Raw genomic sequence first — 12,484 nt, forward strand, 5'->3', positions numbered from 1 at the left:
CACTCATCTGCAACCACTGTCAGGCTCAGGGCCCTCATCCTAACTACACGTTCCACTGGAAAACCTTCATTCCACCAAGCGTCACCAATCTAGAGTGCAGAGAGAAATAATGAATTCAGGACTATACTGATTCTATGTGTTTCTGAGAGAGAAACAAAAGGCCACTATTCTAGCCTGATTTGTAGACCCTGAACGTAGATTACAGTTTTACCCAATAAATAAAGCAAGTGTTTAAATATAGGCCAGTTGTATATTATGATCACCATAGAAAACAGGGGGTAATGATAGGAGGAAAGGAAGGGATGATTTGCGGCTGGGCCAGCAAAAAGAAAAGTACAGCTGAGATGCTAAGACAGGAGGGAAGGAAGCCATCTGGGGTGAGGGGGTTTGGAATAGACAGCACAAGGCATTGGAGACCAAGAAGACTCAGAGTAGGAAAGGAACTCTCCCAGAAGATTCTGATATAAGCGTGCTGAGGTTAATGGGCCTGGAGGGCTTCAGCACGTTATGCCAATCTTCACCATCCTCGGAATGCCGATTGGCTGAAGAACCAACATGCTTCACAGCTCTTTAGCTGCTTTCCTTGTCTTCACTCAGGTCACGCACAGCAGAACCACCGGCAGAGAACGGATTCTCTAGGGAGCGGATTCCCTGCCTAGATTGGAGTGGTGGTTCCGTAGCCAGCTGATAAAATCAATTCAAGTACCAAATGACGCCCCCCCCCCGATCTTCGGAAATAATAGAGTTCTATTTTAACGGGAACTTCAATCCCTTACCCCAAAGGAATAGCCACTCTCGGATACTGCGGCAGATGACAGAACACAATTTGGGTTAGTTGGGGTTTAGGGGTTTTTTCTCCTTGGAGAAATGGACAAACAAAAAAAATAGTCTTTCTTAAACCAGACTGTAGGCAGCTATATATCTTGCTTACACATAGGGTCATCCTTGCCAACTGGGTCTGCAAAGTCTTGAGCTTCAAATGCCACACTCCTCCCAAGAACAAAAGGAAAACGCCTTTTGGTCCCTGCACTTGTTTTCTTGCCCATCAAGACTCACATTTGATCACACCATACAGTAAAATCTTCCAGCAGAAAGGGCAAATACATTTAAGGAAAACTTGATAGCTCATTGGAGAACAGCACTGCCAATCACCTTCCTGCTATTGGGTGGGGAGAAAGGGTTGACTGTGACTTGGGGAGATGAGCCTGGAGAAGGAGAACAAATTAGAAGCAAGAAGCAGAACCATTATTCCTCAGAATGCACACTCAGTGAAACAGAAGATCTAGTAAGATGCTGTCCCCATAAGGGCCATAAGCCACTTATACCACCAAAACTTACTCTTCGTTGGAGCCAGAGCTGGCTGTTCAGCTACCTTGGGCCAGACCCCTCCCCTCTTACCCTTACCCTGCTGGACTGGGCTTTTGGGGAAGCAATTTATCAGCAGATCATTTGGCAGATATGACACTCAGAAGCAATATATCTGCGTTTGGTCGTGGGCACACACAGCACTTGGCGTCCCGACAGGAAATCTCTTTCAAATCCGGGGCCACTGGAGGAACTTACAGGTTCCCCCTCAACCCTCCAGTAATTCCAGACTGGAAGAAAGGCAAGGCCTTGGAAGAGAGTGATAAGTGGCACCCAGAGTGTAATGGAACTTGTCTCTAGAACTGAAGGCGAATGAGGCACTAGGAGACTTCCGTACAGCTAAGACTAGGAGTCCGAGACATGACATTCCTATTCCATGAAGATGTGGACACACTTTTGGGTTCTCTCAAAAGGACCCCTGGGAGGGCACTATTGTCAGGAGAGAATGGAGGGAGGTCTTATGCAGGGTCTGTCATTGTCCCAAACCTACTGCCACTTCCTTAGCATCCTCCAAACCAAGGGCTCACAAACTCATTGGAACAGGCAAGACGCCCAAACTCTTTGACCGGTGTTGTCCTTGTAACTTCACAGATGATGTGGTAGGAAACTTGGCTCCTGCCCTCAGGGGGCTTGCAGTCGTGGTGGGAAAGTAGAGAATGAATCAACATCCATTCATGCCCAGTGCTTTGCTCAGAGAAAGAACTCTAAGGAGCCCAAAATGAAGACTTTCCATCTGCTCTTCACTTGGATTCGTGCTTCCTAAAACACCTGGGTGGAGCCTGGCTGCTTTCTAATATAAACAGGTGGAACTTTTGTGCCTCCAAAGCCGGGAACCTTTTCAGCTGAGGAGTCACACCTGGGCCGTGCCTGGCCCCTAGCTGCTGAGAACCTCACAATGACCATTTTCCTGCCAGTCTGCCCACCCTCTGAGTAGATGTTCACTGATGTATTTACTCACAATGCCCTCACTATAAAAGTATAAAAGAACCTGCAATGTCAGCCTAAGAAATAATCCTCTCCCCATGTCAGCAGATTTGACAAAATTAGCCTTTCAGTGGTTTCACTGAGTTTCAATCCTGGAGCAAAAATGGCTGATTTAAATTTTTCCTAATAAATATTCATTAAGCCCGAACAAGCCAAAGCTCTGGCAGCAGCTTACCAGAAGCTTGAATGTAGGCTGATGGGGGAAACAATTTTACAAATACTTCCAAACAACATTGCCATCTTCTCCCATGAAAGTGCTAATTTTCTTGAAAGGCTAGAAATCCTCTCCCAACCTAGCAATGGCTTTTAAGGTCTACATTTTCCGCCTGCTTACAATACAGTTCTGGGAAAGCATGTTAATCCCAATCATTGGAGTATGTCTTCCACCCCACCACTCTCCAAGAACTGTTCTTGACAAGATCATCAGTAAACTGTACGCCTGCTTTATCTTTTTTAACATTTATTTATTTTTTGAGAGACAGAGCATGAGCGGGGGAGGGGCAGAGAAAGAGGGAGTCACAGAATCCGAAGCAGGCTCCAGGCTCTGAGCTGTCAGCACAGCCTGACATGGGGCTCAAACTCATGAACCACGAGATCATGACTTGGGCTGAAGTCAGACACTTAACCGACTGAGCCACCCAGGTGCCCTAGCATACTTTATAGCAAGGGATTGCAAACTTTGGCCCACAGGCTAAATGTGACCCACCACCTGTTTTTATTAATAAAGTTTTATTGGAACACAGGCACACCCACTCACTTACATCTTGTCTGTGGCTGCTTTCACTCTACAATGACTGAATTGAAAGGCTGCAACAGTATTGCCCACAAAGTCTAAAATATTTACTAACTTGCTCTTTACATAAAAAGCTCACTAACCCCTAACTGAACCCTATTTGATAGTCATTGTCTTACTTGGCCCCTTTCCAGAACTTGATGCTATTCACCTATCCCACCTTGAAAATGTCTATTCCTTTGACTTCCATGACAGCATTCTCTCCTGGTTTTCCTCCTACCCTGCTATTGCTAATTTCTCTCCTGCTTCCTGGTCTCCTCTTCTAAATCTCAAAGTCAATGCTCTCCTGAGTTCCACCATGTTTCTTCCTCTCTTCCCACTTTGTATGCTCTCCCCGGGTGCTATCCCATAGTTTCCACTTCCACCTGTATTATGATGTCTGTCTAGTCCCCATTTCCATCTCAAAACTTTCTCCTAAGTGCCAAACCAGTATATCCCAATGTCTATGGCACCTCCTCACTTGGTTCATCAAACTGAACATGTCCAACATAGGAACTGTTTTCTCTGCTCTTACCCTAACCCCACTGCTAAACCAGAGCTCCCTCTAAAAATCTCCATCCTGATTTAAAACCCCATTGATAGAAAGTAGAGTTGATAAGAATAAATCCAATAAACTTTAAACTTGGTAGATGTAACAATCTGAGAAAAATGGGCTTGCACCTAGAAGCAGAATTCACAGTACAGTGACAATGAAAAAACAAATAGGTCAGTTTAACATCAACTTGTACAGCTGTAAGATATATGTAGTGAATAGTAAACTTATGATTCCCCTTATCTTTTGGATCTCAGAATCTAATATGGTTTGTGCTCATATGGAAGAAAACCAACTAGAGTTGTCACCAAAGAAGGAATGTGCAGGGGTGCCTAGGTGGCTCAGTCAGTTAAGCGTCTGACTTTTGGTTTCAGTTCAGGTCATCATCTCACAGTTAGTGAGTTCGAGTCCCACATTGGGCTCTGCGCTGGCAGCCAGCACAGAGCTTGCTTGGGATTCTCTTTCTCCCTCTCTCTGCCACTCCCTCTCCTCAAAATAAATAAACAAACATTTCAAAAAAAAAAAGTAATGTGAAGATTCTACACAGATCACTTTTGGAAATATAATACAAAAAGATGGTTCTGATCACCCTCAAGGAGATATGAGGTAGGACCTAGATGGAATCAAAGAAAGAACAAGGAAAGAATGAGGGGGAGGGGGGTTGTGCAACCACTTTATATAAAGTTAAGTGTGTGCATTTGTGTGTTTGAGTGATCTAAGCAGCCCACTCTTTAAATCTCCTTCCTTATCCTTGCCACCGCCACAGAGGGCTGCGCCATGCAGAGAGGACCATGGGACAGGGTGTTAATCACCACCACAAACCGAAACACCCAATCCAGGAACCAAAGCCTGGTTATCAACCTTGTGTGCACCCTCCCTCATTTTCACCCTCAGACAAGTCCTGACTCTGAAATCCATCCCTACCTTAGTTTGAGCTTGTGACACTTTCCATGTGACTGAATGCAACAGCCTCTTAAATGTTCACCTTCTTTCTAGTTTCTAATCCCCCAAGTCACCCTCCACTCTGCAGCCAGAATGATTCTTTAGATCTCATCACTCTTCATTGCTCTTTGGCCTAAGACTAAATCCCTTGGTTTATCAAAAAAGGCCTTTCATTTAAAAAAATTTTTTTAATGTATATTTATTTCTGAGAGAGAGACAGCACACACAAACCGGGGAGGGGCAAACAGAGAGGGAGACACAGCTGACAGCACAGAGCCAGACACAGGGCTGGAACTCATGAACTGTGAAATAATGACCTAAACTGAAGTCAGACGCTTAACCAACTGAGTCACCCAAGCACCCCTGTAAAAGGCCTTTCATAATCTGCCACTTGGTTATTTCTTCTGCTTCACTGTTCACCACCCCTTTACCTCCATTCTCTGCTGAGGCCTCATCATATCCAACTACTCAACATTCCTGGCTCTGTCGTGACTTTTCGTGCCTCCATGGTTTGGCACATGCTTCTCTGCCTGCCTGGAAGTCCCCTCCCCATACTTTTATGCCTACCTAACTCATAGTTCATCTTTAAGACCAAATTGGCATCATTTCCTCTGGGAAACCTTCCCTGGCCATCCTCTGCCGCCAGGATTGGGTTCCAGGCTCTTTCTCAGTATTCCGTCGTGGTAGTGCTTGCCTTTTTCATGGCGCTAACACGTTATATCATCTTCCCTATTAGACCGTTGACTGACACCATGGGCAGAGTCTCTCTGAGTCACTTCCACAAGTGAAATAGAATTGCAAATGTTTGATGAACAAATGAATAAAATGTGGGAGTGGAAAAAGAACCCAGAAACATAACTTAGGAAGCAGTGTTGAGGACAGAGAAGAGGTGCCACCTTATACAAAATGAAAATGAAAACCTCGCAAACTCTGTGCCTAAAGAAGTCCACCTTCCATGTCATTAGTCATTAAAGGTAGCTTTTCACAGCCTACCATCTTCTCATTGTCTCTCATCTTTCAAAAGAAGTCCCACTAATCTCCAACTATCCAGGCAGCCAAGCCCTCAACTCCCTTTGGATACAGAGTGTCTCCTGCACTGGGCACCATCACCACCCCTCTGGGTCCCCTCCCTGGCCAATGTCCCAAGCTGCTACACTCTATCAACATCATATATTCCCTTATGGGACACTCAGGTGTGCAAATCTAATCTCCTTTGTGAGATTCACCCACTGGATAGTGGGTGGACAACATCAATTTTAGTCGGAACAGATCAATTTAGCTCATATACAGTGGTATTAGGCTCAGTCCATGTGGCACACATTGTTATGCACCCCTCACCCCCCCTTGAAGAAATGACTGACTGCCCAGCTGCAAGCGGTGTATGCACCTGACAGCCTCCAGCTGTTAGCATTTTCAGACTCCACCTCAGCTTTTGAACTCAGATCACACTCTTATTGGCGCAGCCTGCAGCCAGTGACTGAGCAAAATGGTACTAAAGTCACATTGTCTTGGGATAACCCCCAGCTACTGACTAAGCAGAGCAGTGGTACAAGAACCTAGCCATGTTCTCCCAACACAGAACTTCTCTAATGAGCAATCTTGGCTCCAGAAACCTCCTTGGCCTGGCAGAGACTTTATCAAGTCCACACCACAGTCTGACGGCCCCATGTTCAATTTTGCTTCTTTATCTCTCTTGTTTCCCAGTTGTTATTCCCTAGTTAGCCCTTTGCATTCTTAACTCCTCAACACCTGCCTCTTTGAGAGTCAGGTAGCAGAAGTGGTCCCAAGAAAGCAGGCCGTGGACAGGGTGTGGGGGCTGGATCCCTCACCCCGAGGGCAATAATGAGGACCCTATTCCCAGTGGGAAGGTGTGCCCAGACAGCCGCGGGCATGAGGTGGCCGCCCAATTGTTAAGCTTTCACCTGTCGTGATTTGGAAGCATGTGCCGGTGGAGAAGAGGCACTAGCTGGTGGAATGATTCCATGGGAGAATTATAAATATAAAGAAAATGGAAACTGATGCTTGTTATTCAGTCATACGGATGCCCTAGAAACAGATAATAAAAAGCTGAGTGCAAATAACAATTAAACACTAAATGTGAGAACCCAACAGTCTCTTTAGCTTACGGATATTCCCATTTCAGGCAATGGTGAGCATAAAAAGGTGAAGATCAAACCCAGCATTTGATCATTAGAGTAGCTAAATTTCAAGGATAGCTGAATAACCGAGCTGATAACTGAGGCAGTTGTGTTGTGCCAAAGTCAGGGTCCTTGGTTGGGAAAACCCAGCACCCTGACACACAGGGTGGGGGCATCTAAGTGGATGTTCCTAAAGATTTTGACTCCCCAGTCTTCTCTGAAACCTTGTGTCCACCCCTCCCAAATTAAGAGCTAGTACTTCTTTTGCATGAGGAGACAATACAGAGGTCTTTCCCCCCACAAAGCAACAGGCCTGTAAGCAGCATAACCCTCCCAAGAACTGGCTAAACCTGACAGAGGAGGAAAGGGACTATCCCCTGAAGGAACTAGGAGATCGAGCCAGCACGCACTGGTAGGAGTCAAGGAAGTACCCATGAGACTAGATTCTGAAGGTGCTTGATCAAGAGGTGCTTTGTGTTAAGACTGGATAACAGAGAGATTGTTGGTTGGGAGGCACTTTCTTGGGATACGAGACTTAACACCCTAGCAGGGAGCCCAGAGATTGGTTTAAACTTGCTGTTTTTAGGTGGCTCTTCTATAGGCCTAGAAAAACAGTGGCCCACATAGAGTGATATTGAAAACTCCTGAATTATTGTGGCAGATGGTAGAGGAAGGAATTCAAAGGCTGAGGGGGAAGGTGACATACTAAAGTGGACATATCATACAAGGCCAGAGGACCCAGTGGAGGATCATGTTGCATGTAAGGGCTAAGGAAACACAGCATTCACCAAGGCCATGAGGAACGCTGGTGAGTGGGCCAGCAGCATGAACAAGAAGTCAGTGGTGGCTTTCCTTGCAGGCCAGGGCAGACGATAGTGGAAGCTGTCCCCGAAATTTTTGAAAGAAATGGAAATGAAAAACAACCCTCTCTACCTTCCAGCGATAGAGTCCCAAGGATAGTGTCGAGCCACCAGCAGCCAGGGGTTTGTAATTATTGGAACAACAGACAAGAATAGAGTAGCGGGGCACCTGGGTGACTCAGTTGATTAAGCGTCCGGCTTCGGCTCAGGTCATGATCTCACGGTTCATGGGTTTGAGCCCCATGTCGGGCTCTGTGCTGACAGCTAGCTCAGAGCCTGGAGCCTGCTTCAGATTCTGTGTCTCCCTCTCTCGCTGACCCTCCCCTGCTCACGCTGTCTCTCTCTGTCTCTCAAAAATAAAAAAAAATACATTTATAAAATTTAAAAAAAAAGAATAGAGTAGCAACCATGTGGGCCTGATTTGTAGAGAGTTAAAGAGAGGGTTGATAAAATACAGCATCCATCAATGCAAATAGACAAACAGGATTTTGCTTAACATATATAATTAAATAAAAAGAGTAAGAAATAATGAGACAAAATTTGAGGTCAGTCTTCCCAGCTAGCAAAATTGTGATTCCTAGTCTGGTTTCCAGATCTAAGCTAATTTTTAGTTCCAGAACCCACTGACTGAAGAGATGGCCCCAGGGGAAGAGCCCTGCAACACCATCCCTTCCCCCAGTCCTTACCAAAGGGACCCCCAGTCATTTGCTTGGGTAAATTTATTGTACATACTGCCCATTTACTGTACACTGTAGAAAGAAATATCCAGACATTTCAAGGACTATTGAATCTGAATTGACATTGACGCTTGTAGACATGAAATATTATCATGTCCCCTTGTGAGAGTGGGGTCACATGAGGGTCAGGTAATAATGGAATCCTGGCCAAAGAGACACTTACAGTGGATCACCTGATGGTCCTTTTCATGGTACCTGAATATGTAGTTGGGACTGACATATTTGGCAGTTGGAGTAATCCCTACATTGAGTCCTTGCTATAGTAGAGAAAGCCAAGTAGAAGTTTCTCAAGCTGCCTCCCTACCCCCAGTGACTGAACAACGTAGTACATCAAAAGTAATATCACATCCCAAGGGGGATGGTGGAAATCACTGTCACTTATAAAGACTGAAACAATGCAAGGATGGCAGTTCCTATAATATCCTGCTTAATTAAAAAACCTAGTCCTTGAATTAACTAGATGGATCCTGGAGAATGACTATAGACTACTGCAGACTCAACCAAGAATTAGCCCCATGGTAGGGTGCCTGGGCAGCTCAGTCAGTTAATTGTCCAACTCTTGGTTTCAGCTCAGGTCATGATCTCATGGTTCATGGGATCAAGCCCCATGTCAGGTTCTGTGCTGACAGGCAAGATCCTGCTTAAGGATTCTCTCTCTGTCTCTCTCTCTCTGCCCCTCCCCTGCTCATGTTTGTTCTCTCTCTCTCCCTCTCTCTCTCTCTCTCAAAATAAATAAACTAAAAAAAATTTTAAGAATTAGCCCCATGGCTTCAAGGTACATGACATACAGCTGTACCTGATTTGGTAAATGCCTTCTTTCCTATTTCATTCAGGGAAGAGGATCAGAAACAGGGAGCAAAACAACAAATACATATATGATTTTGCCTCAGAGCTATGTTAATTCTCATACCTTCTGTCATAACATAGTCTGAAGAGATATGGACCATTTGGACATCCCCCAGGACATGATCGCATTGATCTCTTACATCAATTGACAACATCATGCTGATCCAGAAGAGTAAGCAGGAGGTGGCCAGCATGATGATGGCCTTGGGAATATACATGCTCCACAGGGTGAGAAATAAATGCTTTCAAGATTCAGGGGCCTAATAATTCAGTTCAGTTATCAGGAGGTCTAGTATCAGAGGCATGCAGGAATATCCTCTCCCAAGTAAGGGACAAATTGCTGAATCTTGTAAACTTCACTACAAAGAGGTAAACACAGTGCCTGATAGATCTGTTTGGATTCTGCAAGCAAGACATTCATACGCAGGAATACTCTGTGACCCATATAGTGGGTGAAACAAAAGGTTGCCAGTTTTGAGTGGCATCTACAGCAAGGAAGGACCCCCAATAGATTCAAGCCATGGTGCAAGCAACCATGCTATTTGGGTCATACCACCTGACAGACCCTGTGTTGTTGGAGGTTTTGGTGTTGAAAAAAAATGCAATGTTGCATGTATGAAAGACATATGAGAGACTCACAATGCAGGCCTATGGAGTTCTACGGCAAGGCAATGCCAGGGAACATACACACCTTTTGAAAAATAGTTCCTGGCAAGGTATAGGCCGTGAGAGAAATAGAATGCTTGACCATGGAACAAAGACCGTGCATCTAGAAATGCCCATCATGTGCTGTGTCCTGTCAGACCCACCAAGGCCTCCCCATCAGGTAGGCCTAGCAGCAATCCATGGTAATATGGAAATGGCAATCCAGGACCTAGCACAAGGTGAATCAGTAGATGCAGGCAAGCTGCATGAGAAGGTAGCCCAACTCTAAATGTCACCAACCACAGCTACGCCAGCACCCCACTGTCATCTCACCCTCATACCAAAGAGTCCCATGTGACCAACTGAAGGAAAAAGAAAACTTCTAAATTTGTTTACAGATGGGTTATCTGATATAAGAGGCAAGCCCAAAATAGAAAGTGACTATATTACAGCCTCACTCAGGGGTAACCTTGAGAGACAGTGTAGCAGGAAAAAATTCCAATGGACAGAACTATAGAATGTGCACCTGATCCTCTACGCTGTGAGGAAGGAGACATGACCCAAGATTGGAATAAATACTGACAGGTAGTGGCGAATGCTTGGATCCCAGCCCTGGAAGGAGAAAGATTTAAAAAAAAAAAAAAACCGATTCTGGAATTGAGGTACGTGGATTGGTCTATGGCATGAATGGTAAATATTTTTATATCAATTGTTAATGTCTGTCAGAAAGGATCTACCATGGAAGAGCTATTAGACATCTAGTAAACTAAATGATGCTAACTAATCACCCTTGTTTGTCATCTACCCAAACACTGGCAAAATGTGTTCTGGAAAGGCATAGCATCGTGGCAGGAACTGGAGCAACGCATGGGCCCAAAAGTACTATGCACTCTCACTCTCCAGGGTAATTTGGCTACTATGTTTGTAAATGTTTAAATTGCCAGTAACAGTAACCAAAGCTTAAGACCTGGTATGGTGCCATTCCCCAGGGAGACCAATCTGTCACTTAGTAATGTTTTTTTTAATTTTTTTAATGTTTAGTTATTTATGAGAGAGAGAGAGCACAAGCTGGGGAGGGGCAGAGAGAGAGGTAGACAGAGAATCGGAAGCAGTCTCCAGGCTCTGAGCTGTCACCACTGAGCCTGATGCAGGGCTTGAGCCCATGAACCATGAGACCATGACCTGAGCTGAAGTCGGATGCTTAACTGACTGGGCCACCCAGACACCTGAAGCACTTGGTAGAGTTTACTACAGTCAGCTGCATCTATCCTGAAAGGACCAGCAGTCCATTCCCACAGAGATAGATATCTATTTTAGGCATGGGTTTGTGTTTCCCACCTGCAGAACATCAGCAGAACCGCTAGCCACGTCCTTACGGAATGCACCATCCACAAGTATGGAATCCAATGAGGGAGACCCACTTCACAACAAAGGAGGTATGGGATCCATTGGTCATATCATGGACCACAACATCTCAGCTGGCCTCACAGAAAACTGGAATACAGGGAAGAAGCGTTGTCTGGGAAGCAGACATCGAGATTTATTGGAGAGTGACACCTGTGAAGGAAAAGGAAGGAAACAGGTCTCAGCTAGGAGGGGCCGTCAGACTTGGTGCAGACATGAGAAAGATTCTGGCAGCCCAGTGGAGGATTTCTGGAGCAAAAATTCCCAGTGGAGGAGTTTCATGTTGGTCAGAGATGGCTATGTTCTTGTGGCCACTGCCTTGCTCAGTCATTGGCCAGAGGCTGCCCCAAGAAGAGCATGAACTTCACTCAAAAGCTGAGGCCAACCCGAAAGGTGCTAACAGATGGCGGCTGTCAATGAATTACTCTCCTTGCAGATGGGCAGTAAATCCTTTCTTGAAAAGGTATCTGAGTGACACATCTGGTCGGTCTGCTGCAGCCCATCCCTGTATTGTGCGAATCGACTTCTCCATATGTGTTCAGGGAGAAGCCCTTTCAGGGTTCCCATTGGCCTTACGAGAGGGGAGACTGGTGGAGTAAAGTCCAGTCTCCCAACCACCCTTGACTTGTTCTTGTGCCACAACTGTACTCGTTGCCCTTCTCTTCCACTATCCATTCGAAATGCACCCCCCCCCGCCCCCACAGCTGTCACCCTGGCAGGTTTTGGTCACTCATCTGACAGATTGATCCAAACCCTCATTCCTGAAGATCAGAGCCCCTAGGAAACCATGCACTTCTCAGAGTGGAGTTGCTGCATGTGCTCGCTCACAGTTACAGGCTAGGGGAATGCCAGGGGGCACCCGGTTGGCTCATCCGAGTTTCACACGTATTCCTCTCTATTCTCATTGTGGCATATTATTCCCGTCTCTTGCCCATTAGAGGCAATTATGCCTGATAGGATGGTGGGCCCTCTTCTTGGCTGTTGGTCATTGGACCCAAGGAACACAAAGGATCCAAGTGTCAGTTGTAGCTTATAGGTCAATGAGAACCTTATTGTGCCCCCTGGGGAGAGTGAGCCCCTTTACACTGTAAAGCATAGTTACAGAGACAGGAAACAGAAAATCCTCCATTGAGTTACTGGGAGTGATGGTTAGTGGGACCATTCCTGTTTCCACTTTTTGGTTTCTGAGTCCTCTATTTTTTCTATAAGGGACACAATACCATACAGAAGCCTCCAAT

This window comes from Suricata suricatta, chromosome X (genome assembly GCF_006229205.1).
Source record: "Suricata suricatta isolate VVHF042 chromosome X, meerkat_22Aug2017_6uvM2_HiC, whole genome shotgun sequence".
Lineage (NCBI taxonomy): Eukaryota > Metazoa > Chordata > Mammalia > Carnivora > Herpestidae > Suricata > Suricata suricatta.